A 13,046-nucleotide genomic window follows, 5' to 3' on the forward strand; every position below is an offset into this window, starting at 1 on the left:
GGTGGAATCGCCAATCCAACGCCATCCCATAAGTACAAGTAGATAAGGAAAGAGTTTCACAGCAGCATGTCCAGTGTGACTTTTTATTTGGGGACCAAGAGTGCACACACAAATACACGATGTTTCGGCTACATAGTAGCCTTTCTCAAGTATACTGGTACAAAATTCATTGAACATTTAAATACCATAATGAGCCCCCCATGTGACAAAATATAACCAATAAGGAAGACATACTACTTAATATCACCTGTGTGCTAATTAAAACCATCGTTGCTGCCAATAGAAATGTTGGTCAAAAGTACCTGTTATTCGTTAGGCAGCCTCCAGCTGCACCTCCACACTGGCCATACCTGTCGGCGTCTCTATGGTCCTACCGCGCATGTCCGTGATGTCATCATGTCTGTGAGTGGGCGGGACGCCATCGCCACTGTCAGCCAAAAGGCTGCTCTCCTCCCTAAGCAAGCGCCGCATGTGATCCAATAGACAACGCTATTAATGGTCACATGTCAGGTGCGTCACAGATCATGTGACTATCACATGACACGCAAAAGGTCCTAGAGACGCAAACAGGGTACAACAATAGAACCGATACATAATCAGTGCTAATATATTATAATAGATGCACCTAAAAAAAGCGCCATCATATATCCCACATAAATCTATGTCTGGTATATATATTTAGCAGATTGTTTAAACAAAAGGCAGAGATAGTCGCCAACTGGATCCATGTATAGACAAGATTATTTGACATTGCCATTATCAACAGTTATTGTCATCAATCAGATGCCAAGAACATATATCTATGACACAGAATCAACTAATACAAAAGGGAGCAGATGATCATATAAGTAATATGCTAATAAGTATTTCTATTCTGTGAATACAAAAGTGTAAAACGATTATGTGTATATATATATATATATATATATATATATATACCATAAAATACCCAGTAAAAGCATGATATACTGAATTGGACCTCAATATTTAAAAACGTACTATATCTGTCTACATTATTTGCATTAAACTCAAAATTCAATCCATGAGGTTGTAGAGCTTGTAAAGTAAAAATCCATTTTAGCTCTTTTTTCTTTAGCATACGTTCCCTGTCACCTCCTCTTTTTGGAATTTGCACCGAATCGATGACCCGGAATCTCAATTGGCTGACAGAGTGTCCACAGTCAGCGAAATGTTTGGCCACGGGCTTATCTAGCATTTTTTTCCTTATCATACTCCATGGTCGTCTCCCCCACATAGATTAAACTACAGGGACAGACGATGATGTAGATGACAAACTTGGAACGGCATGTGTAGTACTCCCTGATGTTATATTTTTTTTCACTGTATGGGTGAACAAAGGTGTTCCCTTCCAACATATTTCCACAATTACAACAACCCAAGCAAGGGAAATTACCTGTCTTCCTAGGTTTCAAGTATGTCTGACCTCCTTTGTTAACTTCACCTATGTCGGTCTTAATGAGCTTGTCATGTAAATTAACTCCACGTTTGTATGCCATCAATGGCAGTTTCTCAAATTCACAAACTGAAAGGAGACCACTGTGCAAGATATGCCAGTCCTTTCTCAGGATCTGTACAATATCTACACTGTGGTGGCCATAGGTAGATACAAACGTGATTCTTCCCGTATTCCTACTCTTAGAGGAAACCTGTACGGTGGACACCCTGTCAGCCGAGGAGATCCGGGCCCTCGACCTGTGCAACAGCCTATTGCACATCTCATCAATCTGACTAATAAATACATCATCATCCGACACCACTCGTCTCACACGCAGCATCTGGCTCCAAGGTAAGGAGTCCAGCATGCGGCGTGGATGATTACTGTCATATCTTAAAAGATTGTTCCTGTCTGTAGGCTTCTTATATAACTCGGTTTTCAGTTGACCTCCCTCTAGGTATACCCTGACATTAAGAAACTGCAACTCCTCGGCAGAGGAAGTCACAGTGAATTGAAGACTGGGTACCCCATTATTGAGGTGTTGGTGAAAATGATTCAAATCTTCCATGGAGCCACTCCAAATCATAAAAATGTCGTCAATGTAGCGCCACCAGCACAGGACCCACCGGTGATAGACGCGTATACCAGTTTGTCCTCGGCCTCCGCCATGAACATATTGGCATAAGTGGGTGCCACATTGGACCCCATGGGCACACCGCGTGACTGTTGGTAAAAGGTGTTGCCAAAGAGAAAATAATTCCTCTTAAGGACCAATTCTAGGAAATCGAGGACAAAACGACGCGCATCACAAGTGAGTCCAGTGCCGGCCAGAGCCACATCGACGACCCTTAATCCATAATCATGCATAATGGATGTATACAAAGACACCACGTCAAAACTTGCCAGATAGAAATGGGTGGGTAAACTAATCCCACTGAGTTTACTCAAAAAATGGCCAGTATCCCTGACATAGGAGGGAGCCGAGGTCGCATGGACACGGAGTAGTCTATCTAAAAAAATTGCTATATTGCTGAAGATCGATCCCCTGCCCGACACTATAGGTCTTCCCGGAGGATCTACCAGCCATATGTAATTTAGGAGAACATAGATCAGTGGAGTGATAGGAAAGGGTATCTTAAGAAACTGACACAATAATACACCGCGCTAGGGCCGTGTCCACGATATTAGTCACCTCTCCGGCAATCTCCCATTTAGGGTCATGTTGTAATTTCACATAAACCTCCCCATCACTCAGCTGTCCATGTATCTCCCAAACATAACTCTCCGTGTCCATGATCACCACGGCTCCCCCCTTGTCAGCTGGTTTGATGGTGATGTCTTTGTTGGAAGTCAACACCTTAATGTCTCTCTTTGTATGATAAATTGGGACCATGCTGTTGCTGCTGACTACATTCCTGCAATTGTCTGATATGTTTGGTGACAATTTGAATATATGATTCCACAATGTGGTTATTATGTGGAGGCATGAAACTGCTCTTGTTGCTCAGCTCAAATTTGGCCAAGAACAATTCAGCAGTTTCTCTGCTCTGTATAACCGCACTGTGGATCCTACTATCAAAAAATGCTTTCAATCTAAGACGTATGAAAAACCGCTGTAAATCAAGTTCTAATTCGAACCAATTGGTGAACATATCATTTATGGAATTGAATGAGGATCAGATTAATGTTTTGGTGCATGGACTCTCCTTCTGTCTTGTGACAGACACCAATTGGTTAGAATTAGAACTTGATTTACAGCGGTTTTTCAGACATCTTAGATTGAAAGCATTTTTTGATAGTAGGATCCACAGTGCGGTTATGCAGAGCAGGGAAACTGCTGAATTGTCCTTGGCCAAATTTGAGCTGAGTAACAAGAGCAGTTTCATGCCTCCACATAATAACCACATTGTGGAATCATATATTCAAATTGTCACCAAACATATCAGACAATTGCAGGAATGTAGTCAGCAGCAACAGCATGGTCCCAATTTATCATACAAAGAGAGACAGGCCCTTAAGGTGTTGACTTCCAACAAAGACATCACCATCAAACCAGCCGACAAGGGGGGAGCCGTGGTGATCATGGACACGAAGAGTTATGTTCGGGAGATACATGGACAGCTGAGTGATGGGGAGGTTTATGTGAAATTACAACATGACCCTAAATGGGAGATTGCCGGAGAGGTGACTAATATTGTGGACACGGCTCTAGTGCGGGGTATCATCACTCCGCTGATCTATGTTTTCCCTAAAATACATAAATGTCTGGTAGATCCTCCGGGCAGACCTATAGTGTCGGGCAGGGGATCGATCTTCAGCAATTTTTTTTAGATAGACTACTCCGTGTCCATGCGACCTCGGCTCCCTCCTATGTCAGGGATACCGGCCATTTTTTGAGTAAACTCAGTGGGATTAGTTTATCCACCCATTTCTATCTGGTAAGTTTTGACGTGGTGTCTTTGTATACATCCATTATGGATTAAGGGTCGTCGATGTGGCTCTGGCCGGCACGGGACTCACTTGTGATGTGCGTCGTTTTGTCCTCGATTTCCTAGAATTGGTCCTTAAGAGGAATTATTTTCTCTTTGGCAACACCTTTTACCAACAGTCACACGGTGTACCCATGGGGTCCAATGTGGCACCCACTTATGCCAATATGTTCACGGCAGAGGTCGAGGACAAACTGGTATACGCGTCTATCACCGGTGGGTCCTGTGCTGGTGGCGCTACATCGACGACATTTTTATGATTTGGAGTGGCTCCATGGAAGATTTGAATCATTTTCACCAACACCTCAATAATGGGGTACCCGGTCTTCAATTCACTGTGACTTCCTCTGCTGAGGAGTTGCAGTTTCTTGATGTCAGGGTATACCTAGAGGGAGGTCAACTGAAAACCGATTTATATAAGAAGCCTACACACAGGAACAATCTTTTAAGATATGACAGTAATCATCCACGCCGCATGCTGGACTCCTTACCTTGGAGCCAGATGCTGCGTGTGAGACGAGTGGTGTCGGATGATGATGTATTTATTAGTCGGATTGATGAGATGTGCAATAAATTTGCCAAGAGAAAATATCCAAGCAGGCTGTTACACAGGTCGAGGGCCCGGATCTCCTCGGCTGACAGGGTGTCCACCGTACAGGTTCCCTCTAGGAGTAGGAATACGGGAAGAATCCCGTTTGCATCTACCTATGGCCACCACCAGGGCCGGCTCCAGGATCATGTGGGCCCTTGGGCGATAAAGTCTCAGTTGGCCCTCTTACAAAGTGATAACTCTCTGAGTACAGATAAATATCTGTACAGTAGATATCACCTGCAGTCCTATGTAACAGCATAGATAACACAGTTGTGTAGTAGTGTTACCTGCAGTCCTATTTAAAACCACAGATAACACTAGTGTAGATCATGTGGTAGTGTTACCTGTGTCCTTAGTGTGCCTCTACCACAGACTCCATGCTGGCGGTGCTGCCTCCTCTTCCATCTTTATCTTGCCCCGCACAGAATGTCCTGATGCAGCTGCGTCAAGACAAAGGGAACACTGTGGGCATGGTGATGGTGACACACACACGGGGACAGACACACACACACACGGGGACAGACACACACACACACGGGGACAGACACACACACACACGGGGACAGACACACACACACACACACGGGGACAGACACACACACACGGGGACAGACACACACACACGGGGACAGACACACACATGCAGGGACACACACACGCAGGGACACACACACGCAGGGACAGACACACACACACACGCCACTCTGCCCTAACCCCTGAAGACGCCGGCACACGGCAAAACATGTCGGGGGGCAGCGTGAAGCTCTAATTTTAAAACAGTCTATCACTGTGGCCTAGTAATATAGTGTCAAGTAATCACACAGGGCCTACACATTATACAGGCAGCGCGCAGCCAGTTCGGCACTAGTGTGTATTCACCTAGCAGAAGGTATACCTTGTCAAGTGACAATCCTGACAGGATAATTCAAGCGATACACAAAGGCCAGTGATACTGGGAGTTTTAATGATTTAGTTATTCACACAAGTCATATTAGCAATAATTAATAAAAGTTAAGTCTTAGTTAATTAGGTAGGTGCAGGATTAATTGGTGTAATATAGTCCTAATGGACATTAGTAGTAATGAATTGTTGTATAACACACCACATCCTTGCATAGAACATGTTCTATTTTTTTGCGGTGCGGAGGCATGGATGGAAACACCACGGAAGCACTCAGTAGTGCTTCCCATTGAGCGATTGCGGACCCATTCAAGTGAATAGGTCTGCATCCGTGATGCCCACGGCCGGTGTGCATGAGGCCATAGACACAGAAAGGGGCAAACACACAGGGACAGACAGACTGACACACACACACACAGGGACAGACAGACTGACACACACACACACACACACACAGGGACAGACAGACTGACACACACACACACACACACACACACACGGACAGACAGACTGACACACACACACACGGACAGACAGACTGACACACACACACACAGGGACAGACAGACTGACACACACACAGGGACAGGCAGACTGACACACACACAGGGAGAGACAGAAGCACACACACACACACAGGGACAGACAGACGCGCACACACACAGGGACAGACAGACGCGCACACACACACACACACACACACACACACAGGGACAGACAGACTGACACACACACACACACACACAGGGACAGACAGACTGACACACACAGGGACAGACAGACACACACATGGCCCTCATAATACACCTAGATCTGTATGATAAACCCCCTTAATTGCACCAGATTCCACTCCACCTGCTCCACTCATATATGAGCTCCATATGCTTCCCCTCAGTTCTGGTTCTCCAGCAGCACATCCTACCTCACTCTGCATCTTGCAGGCACTCACAGCCCCTCCTCCCTCCACAAGCTGCTGCTGCCGTCAGGGTTTGCCATGTGACTATGAAGGAGCATGTGACCAGTGATGTCACAGACCTCCTTCTAACAACTACATTCTAGCATAGGATCGATTATCTACCGAAACTCCATCTACCCTGTTTCGGTAGATAATTGTCTGCATTGCTGGGGTAAGCGGCCCTAGAATTCAAAACAGGCAGGACACAGCTGCAGGAGTGAGTGGGCACAGTGGGCCCCCCCAGGAGCAGGGGGCCCCCGGCACTTGCCCGGGTTTGCCGGGTGGTGGCGCCGGCCCTGGCCACCACAGTGTAGATATTGCACAGATCCTGAGAAAGGACTGGCATATCTTGCACAGTGGTCTCCCTTCAGTTTGTGAATTTGAGAAACTGCCATTGATGGCATACAAACGTGGAGTTAATTAACATGACAAGCTCATTAAGACCGACATAGGTGAAGTTAACAAAGGAGGTCAGACATACTTGAAACCTAGGAAGACAGGTAATTTCCCTTGCTTGGGTTGTTGTAATTGTGGAAATATGTTGGAAGGGAACACCTTTGTTCACCCATACAGTGGAAAAAAATATAACATCAGGGAGTACTACACATGCTGTTCCAAGTTTGTCATCTACATGATCGTCTGTCCCTGTAGTTTAAGCTATGCGGGGGAGACGACCATGGAGTACGATAAGGAAAAAAATGCTAGACAAGCCAGTGGCCAAACATTTCGGTGACTGTGGACACTCTGTCAGCCAATTGAGATTCCGGGTCATCGATTCGGTGCAAATTCCAAAAAGAGGAGGTGACAGGGAACTGTATGCTAAAGAAAAAAGAGCTAAAATGGATTTTTACTTTACAAGCTCTACAACCTCATGGATTGAATATTGAGTTTAATGCAAATAATGTAGACAGATATAGTACGTTTTTAAATATTGAGGTCCAATTCAGTATATCATGCTTTTACTGGGTATTTTATGGTATATATATTTACATAATCGTTTTACACTTTTGTATTCACAGAATATAAATACTTATTAGCATATTACTTATATGATCATCTGTTCCCTTTTGTATTAGTTGATTCTGTGTCATAGATATATGTTCTTGGCATCTGATTGATGACAATATCTGTTGATAATGGCAATGTCAAATAATCTTGTCTATATCTGGGCCTTTTGTCTAAACAATTTGCTTAATATATATACCAGACATAGTTTTATGTGGGATATATGATGGCGCATTTTTTTAGGTGCATCTATTATAATATATTAGCATTGATTATGTATCGGTTCTATTATTGTACCCTGTTCGCGTCTCTAGGACCTTTTGCGTGTCACGTGATAGTCACATATTCTGTGACGCGCCTGACATGTGACCATTAATAGCGTCGTCTATTGAATCACATGCGGCGCTTGCTTGGGGAGGAGAGCAGCCTTTTGGCTGACAGTGGCGACGATGTCCCGCCCACTCACAGACGTGATGACATCACGGACATGCGCGGTAGGGTTCAACTTGGGCCCCACTTCCCTCAGTGCTTTGCGGCCAGGGGCAAGGACGCACATGGCTTTCATGCTGCCTGAGGCAAAAAATGAAACAATAACCCCCTCCCCCACATGCCCAATTTATGTCCTAACCCCTTCCCTCCAGCTAGAGGCAAAAGTTGACCAGCATGCACTTTCTATAATAATGGTGTTTTTTTTTTTATGCGGCACAATTTATTGGGTCCCCTCAGGCTCCTGGGTCCGGTAGCGACTGCATCCCCTTTAGCCATGCTCCTGGTCCTGTAGTATCTGGCATTAAAATGTTAACAGTAGATCCTTTAACCACTTTACGTCCGCCCATAGGATATAAACGTCCTATGGGTGGACCTCTATTTCTGAAAGCACGTTTTAAAACGTCCTTTCAGAAATAGCAGCTGCACGCTAATCGTGCAGCTGCTGATCGGGTTGCCCGCTGTCAGTGACAGCAGGGCAACCCAGAGATAAGGCAGGGACAGTGCCCAGGTGTCCCTGCCTTCCGGATCGCTGCAGACACAGCGCTCACCGAGCGCTGTGTCTGCAGAGCAGGAAGCGCTATGCGCTTCCTGTTTCGGCCCGGCGGTCATGTGATCGCCGGGACCGGAGCGTGCAGGAGCTGTGTGAGGTCTCTCACAGACCTCGATCAGCCCTGCACTGAGGCTGTACAGCTCAGTATTGCGCTGTACAGCCTCTCTGGGGGGTGCATTTCCACTGTAACTGGGGCTACTATGTCAGCCCCAGTTACAGGAGAAATCAACAGTGAAAAAGAAAAGAAAAAGTGAAGCAAATGTCCCCCAGAGGTCTTGTATGACCTTATGGGGGACGAAAAGTGTAAAAAAAATAAAAAATAAAATAAAGGGTTGAAAAAATAAAATAAAAAAAGTTTCACATGTAATAAAAAAAGGTCCCCAAGTAAGGAATAAAAAAAAAAATTTAAAATAGAAAAAATAAAATAAAATAGACATATTTGGTATTGCCGCGTCCGTAAAAACCAGCTCTATAAAAATATCACATGAGCTAACCCCTCAGATGAACACCGTAAAAACTGTGTCAAAACAAGCAATTTTTGTCACCTTGCATCACAAAAGGTGCAACACCAAGTGATCAAAAACGCGTATGTCCCACAAAATGGTACCAATAAAACCGTCACCTCATCCCACAAATAATGAGCCCCTACATAAGAAAATCTCTCAAAAAAACTATAGCTCTCAGAACATGGACACATTAAAACATAATTTTTTTGTTTCAAAAATGCTATTATTGTGTAAAACTTTAATAAATGAGAAAAAGTATACATATTAGGTATCGCCACGTCCATAACAATCTGCTCTATAAAAATGTCACTTGACTGAACCCCTCAGGTGAACGCTGTAAAAATAAATAAATAGAAACTGTGCTAAAACAACCAATTTTTTGGTCACCTTGCCCCATAAAGTGTTATAATGAATGATCAAAAAATCATATGTACCCAAAAATAGTACTAATAAAACTGGCACCTTATCCCCTAGTTTCCAAAATGGGGTCACTTCTTGGGAGTTTCTACTGTAAGGGTGCATCAGGGGGCTTCAAATGGAACATGGCATCTAAAAACCATGTGGAGTTCCTTTTCTTCTGCGCCCTGCCGTGTGCCCATACAGCAGTTTATGACCACATGTGGGGTGTTTCTGTAAACCGCAGAATCTGGGTAATAAATATTGAGTTTTGTTTGGCTGTTAACCATCGATGTGTTAAAGAAAAAATTGGATTAAAATGGAAAATCTGCCAAAAAAGTGAAATTTAAAAATTTGATCTCCATTTTCCTTTAATTCTTGTGGAACGCATAAAGGGTTAACAAAGTTTGTAAAATCGGTTTTGAATACCTTCAGGGGTGTAGTTTCTACAATGGGGTCATTTATGGGGGTATCCACTATGTAGGCCCCACAAAGTGACTTCAGACCTGAACTGGTCCTTATAAAGTGGGTTTTGGCAATTTTCTTAAAAATTTGAAGAATTTCTTCTAAACTTCTAAGCCTTCTAACGTCCTAAAAAAATAAAATGACATTTCCAAAATGATGCCAACATAAAGTAGACATATGGGGAATGTTAAGTAATAAATATTTTATGAGGTATCACTTTCTGTTTTAAAAGCAGAGAAATTGAAATTTAGAAAATTGCGAATTTTTCAAATTTTTGGGTAAATTTGGGATTTTTTCATAAATAAAGGTGAAATATTTTGACTCAAATTTATGACTATCATGAAGTACAATGTGTCACGAGAAAACAATCTCTGAATGACTTGGATAAATAAAGGCGTTCCAAAGTTATTACCACATAAAGTGAGACATGTCAGTTTTGCAAAATTAGGCCTGGTCAGGAAGGGGGCAAATGGCCCAGATGGGAAGTGGTTAAATGAGTTTCTATAAAACGTTTGATATGTTATAGAGACATATCGAAATATTTGATTGGTAGGGATCTGAGCGATGAGACCACCACTGATCCCTAGAATGAGGAGAGAGACGCGCGCACATATCGCACTCTCTCCACTTGCTGCAGGAGAGGAAGTGAGACAGACTCAATAGAAAATCTAGGGGCTCGTGTTGATTAGGAAGGTTGGGGACTGCAGAAGCCGCCCAGCTAAGTGAATATTGATGAGCTGGGCGGCGCTTCAAAAACGGCGGTTGGGCTGATGCTGGCTGGGCGCAAGAGAAGCTGAAACCCCGCCCCTTGGGCAGAAAGAACAGCGATTAGTTCAAGTTATAAAACGTAAGTTAACTGTATTCCTAATGTGGACAGGGGTTATACTTATATGTTTTTAATGCACATTAGAAGACCTGTGCATGGATATGTACAGCTGATTATGGTTATTGGCCCTGTCAGTGTCCCTTTAAACAAAAAACATAAAATCGTGCAGTTTTCCCACTGGCCACTAAGCCAAATAATTGGCGCCACTTCTTGGTCTGTTCACAGTAACATAGCTACCAGCAAAGCAGGGGAAGTGGCTACTTTGGTGCCCGGGAGCAGGGCAGGCCTTAGGGTTTGTGAACTGTGCTATTGCACAGGAAACAATACCCTTGCATAGTCCAGGGGTGCCACCTTCCCTACTGCTTCCATTCTCACAGCTCCGTTTATATATTTTTCTTCTTGTATTAGAAGTGCTGAGCCTATGGAAGCTGCAGCACAGGGCTTCAAATGATGCCTCTGTCTCTAACACAGCCCCTAACACTAGATAATTAGGAGCTGTCAGCAGAAAAAAAAAAAGCTGCTAGCCTCCAGCATCCAGGTCCTCAGCTCAATTGATAAGGCTTTCCCCTTCTAGGTAACCTCTCCTTCTTCCCCAGCCCTGCCTATTTCCTTACTGTCTCTCCTCTCTTGCAATTCCTCCTTAAAGGGGTTGTCTTACTTTAGCAAATAGCATTTATCATTTAGAGAAAGTTAATACAAGGCACTTAATAATGCATTGATATTATCCATATTGTCTCCTTTGCTGGTTGGATTAATTTTTCCATCACATTATACACTGCTCGTTTCCACGGTTACGGCCACCCTGCAATCCATCAGCAGTGGTTGGGTTTGCACAATATAGGAAAAAATGCCTTCTCTACATGATAAATGCCACTTTCTGGAGTAAGATAACCCCTTTAAGAGCTCTTTTTGTGTGTGTGTGTGTGTGTGGGGGGGGAGGGTGCTGTACAAACATTTGTTATGGGGCCCAGTTAGTTCTAGCTACGCCCCTGTCTGTACAGATCACTTTACTGCAGTTATCTACTTATCTATAAACAGAGGTGATATCACTACAGACATAATTAGAATGCCAGATAAGGCAGAATCCACCATTCACAATAACAATAACATTTGTAAAGCGCTAGGTGATGGTCAATAGGTGATTGTCAAAGCTTATCTATTCCTTCCTTGTACAATGACCTCTGCACAGGCCATAGAGCATGCCTAGAAAACGCCACCATAGAAGTCAGTGAGGTCCCCTCGTGACCATTGTGTCTATGGCCCATAGGGCTACCATAAAGCAATTTTCTTACTTAATGCTTTGTAGTAAGAACAGTTGGTCACCTCCATAATCATGTTCGGGAAATAGAAGTTTGTAATCAGAAAATAAAAACTGATTAGAGAAAAGGAGATGTGTTACTATCTGGTTTTAACTGGCAGAAAAAAATTGGGGTGACATTTCATTTAAAAAGTAGTATGGATTTATTAATTGTTTAATTTCATTAAGTGCAATAAATGATTGAACCACTAGAGCAGGGTTTCTCAACTCCGGTCCTCGGGACCCACCTACCAGTCATGTTTTCAGGATTTCCTTAGTATTGAGCAGGTGATATAATTAGTGTCAATGCATCAGGACTTACCGCAGGTATTCATTCTGTGGGATATTCTCAAATCCAGACTGGTAGGTGGGTCCCGAGGACCGGAGTTGAGAAACCCTGCACTAGAGGAAGACCTATTATTAAATTTGAATATATAGTGTGTTAGCCTGGATTTAAATCAAATGTTTGTTAAAAAAAAAAAAAAATCTAATGGTCTGAAGCAAATATTATAATTTAAAGCACATACAGTCAGGTCCATAAATATTGGGACATCAACACAATTCTAACATTTTTGGCTATATACACCAGCACAATGGATTTGAAATTAAACGAACAAGATGTGCTTTGACTGCAGACTGTTAGCTTTAATTTGAGGGTATTTACATCCAAATCAGGTGAATGGTATAAGAAATTACAACAGTTTGCATATGTGCCTCCCACTTGTTAAGGGACCAAAAGTAATGGGACAATTGGCTTCTCAGCTGTTCCATGGACAGGTGTGTGTTATTCCCTCATTATCCGAATTACAATGAGCAGATAAAAAAATCCAGAGTTCATTTCATGTGTGCTATTTGCATTTGGAATCTGTTGCTGTCAACTCTCAAGAGGAGACCCAAAGAGCTGTCACTATCAGTGAAGCAAGCCATCATTAGGCTGAAAAAACACAACAAGCCCATCAGAGAGATAGCAAAAACATTAGGTGTGGCCAAAATAACTGTTTGGAACATTCTTTAAAAAAAAGGAACGCATTGGTGAGCTCAGCAACACCAAAAGACCTGGAAGACTACAGAAAACAACTGTGATGGATGACTGAAGAATTATTTCCTCGGTGAAGAAAAC

The sequence above is a fragment of the Bufo gargarizans genome, chromosome 1 (genome assembly GCF_014858855.1).
Source record: "Bufo gargarizans isolate SCDJY-AF-19 chromosome 1, ASM1485885v1, whole genome shotgun sequence".
Classification (NCBI taxonomy): Eukaryota; Metazoa; Chordata; class Amphibia; order Anura; family Bufonidae; genus Bufo; species Bufo gargarizans.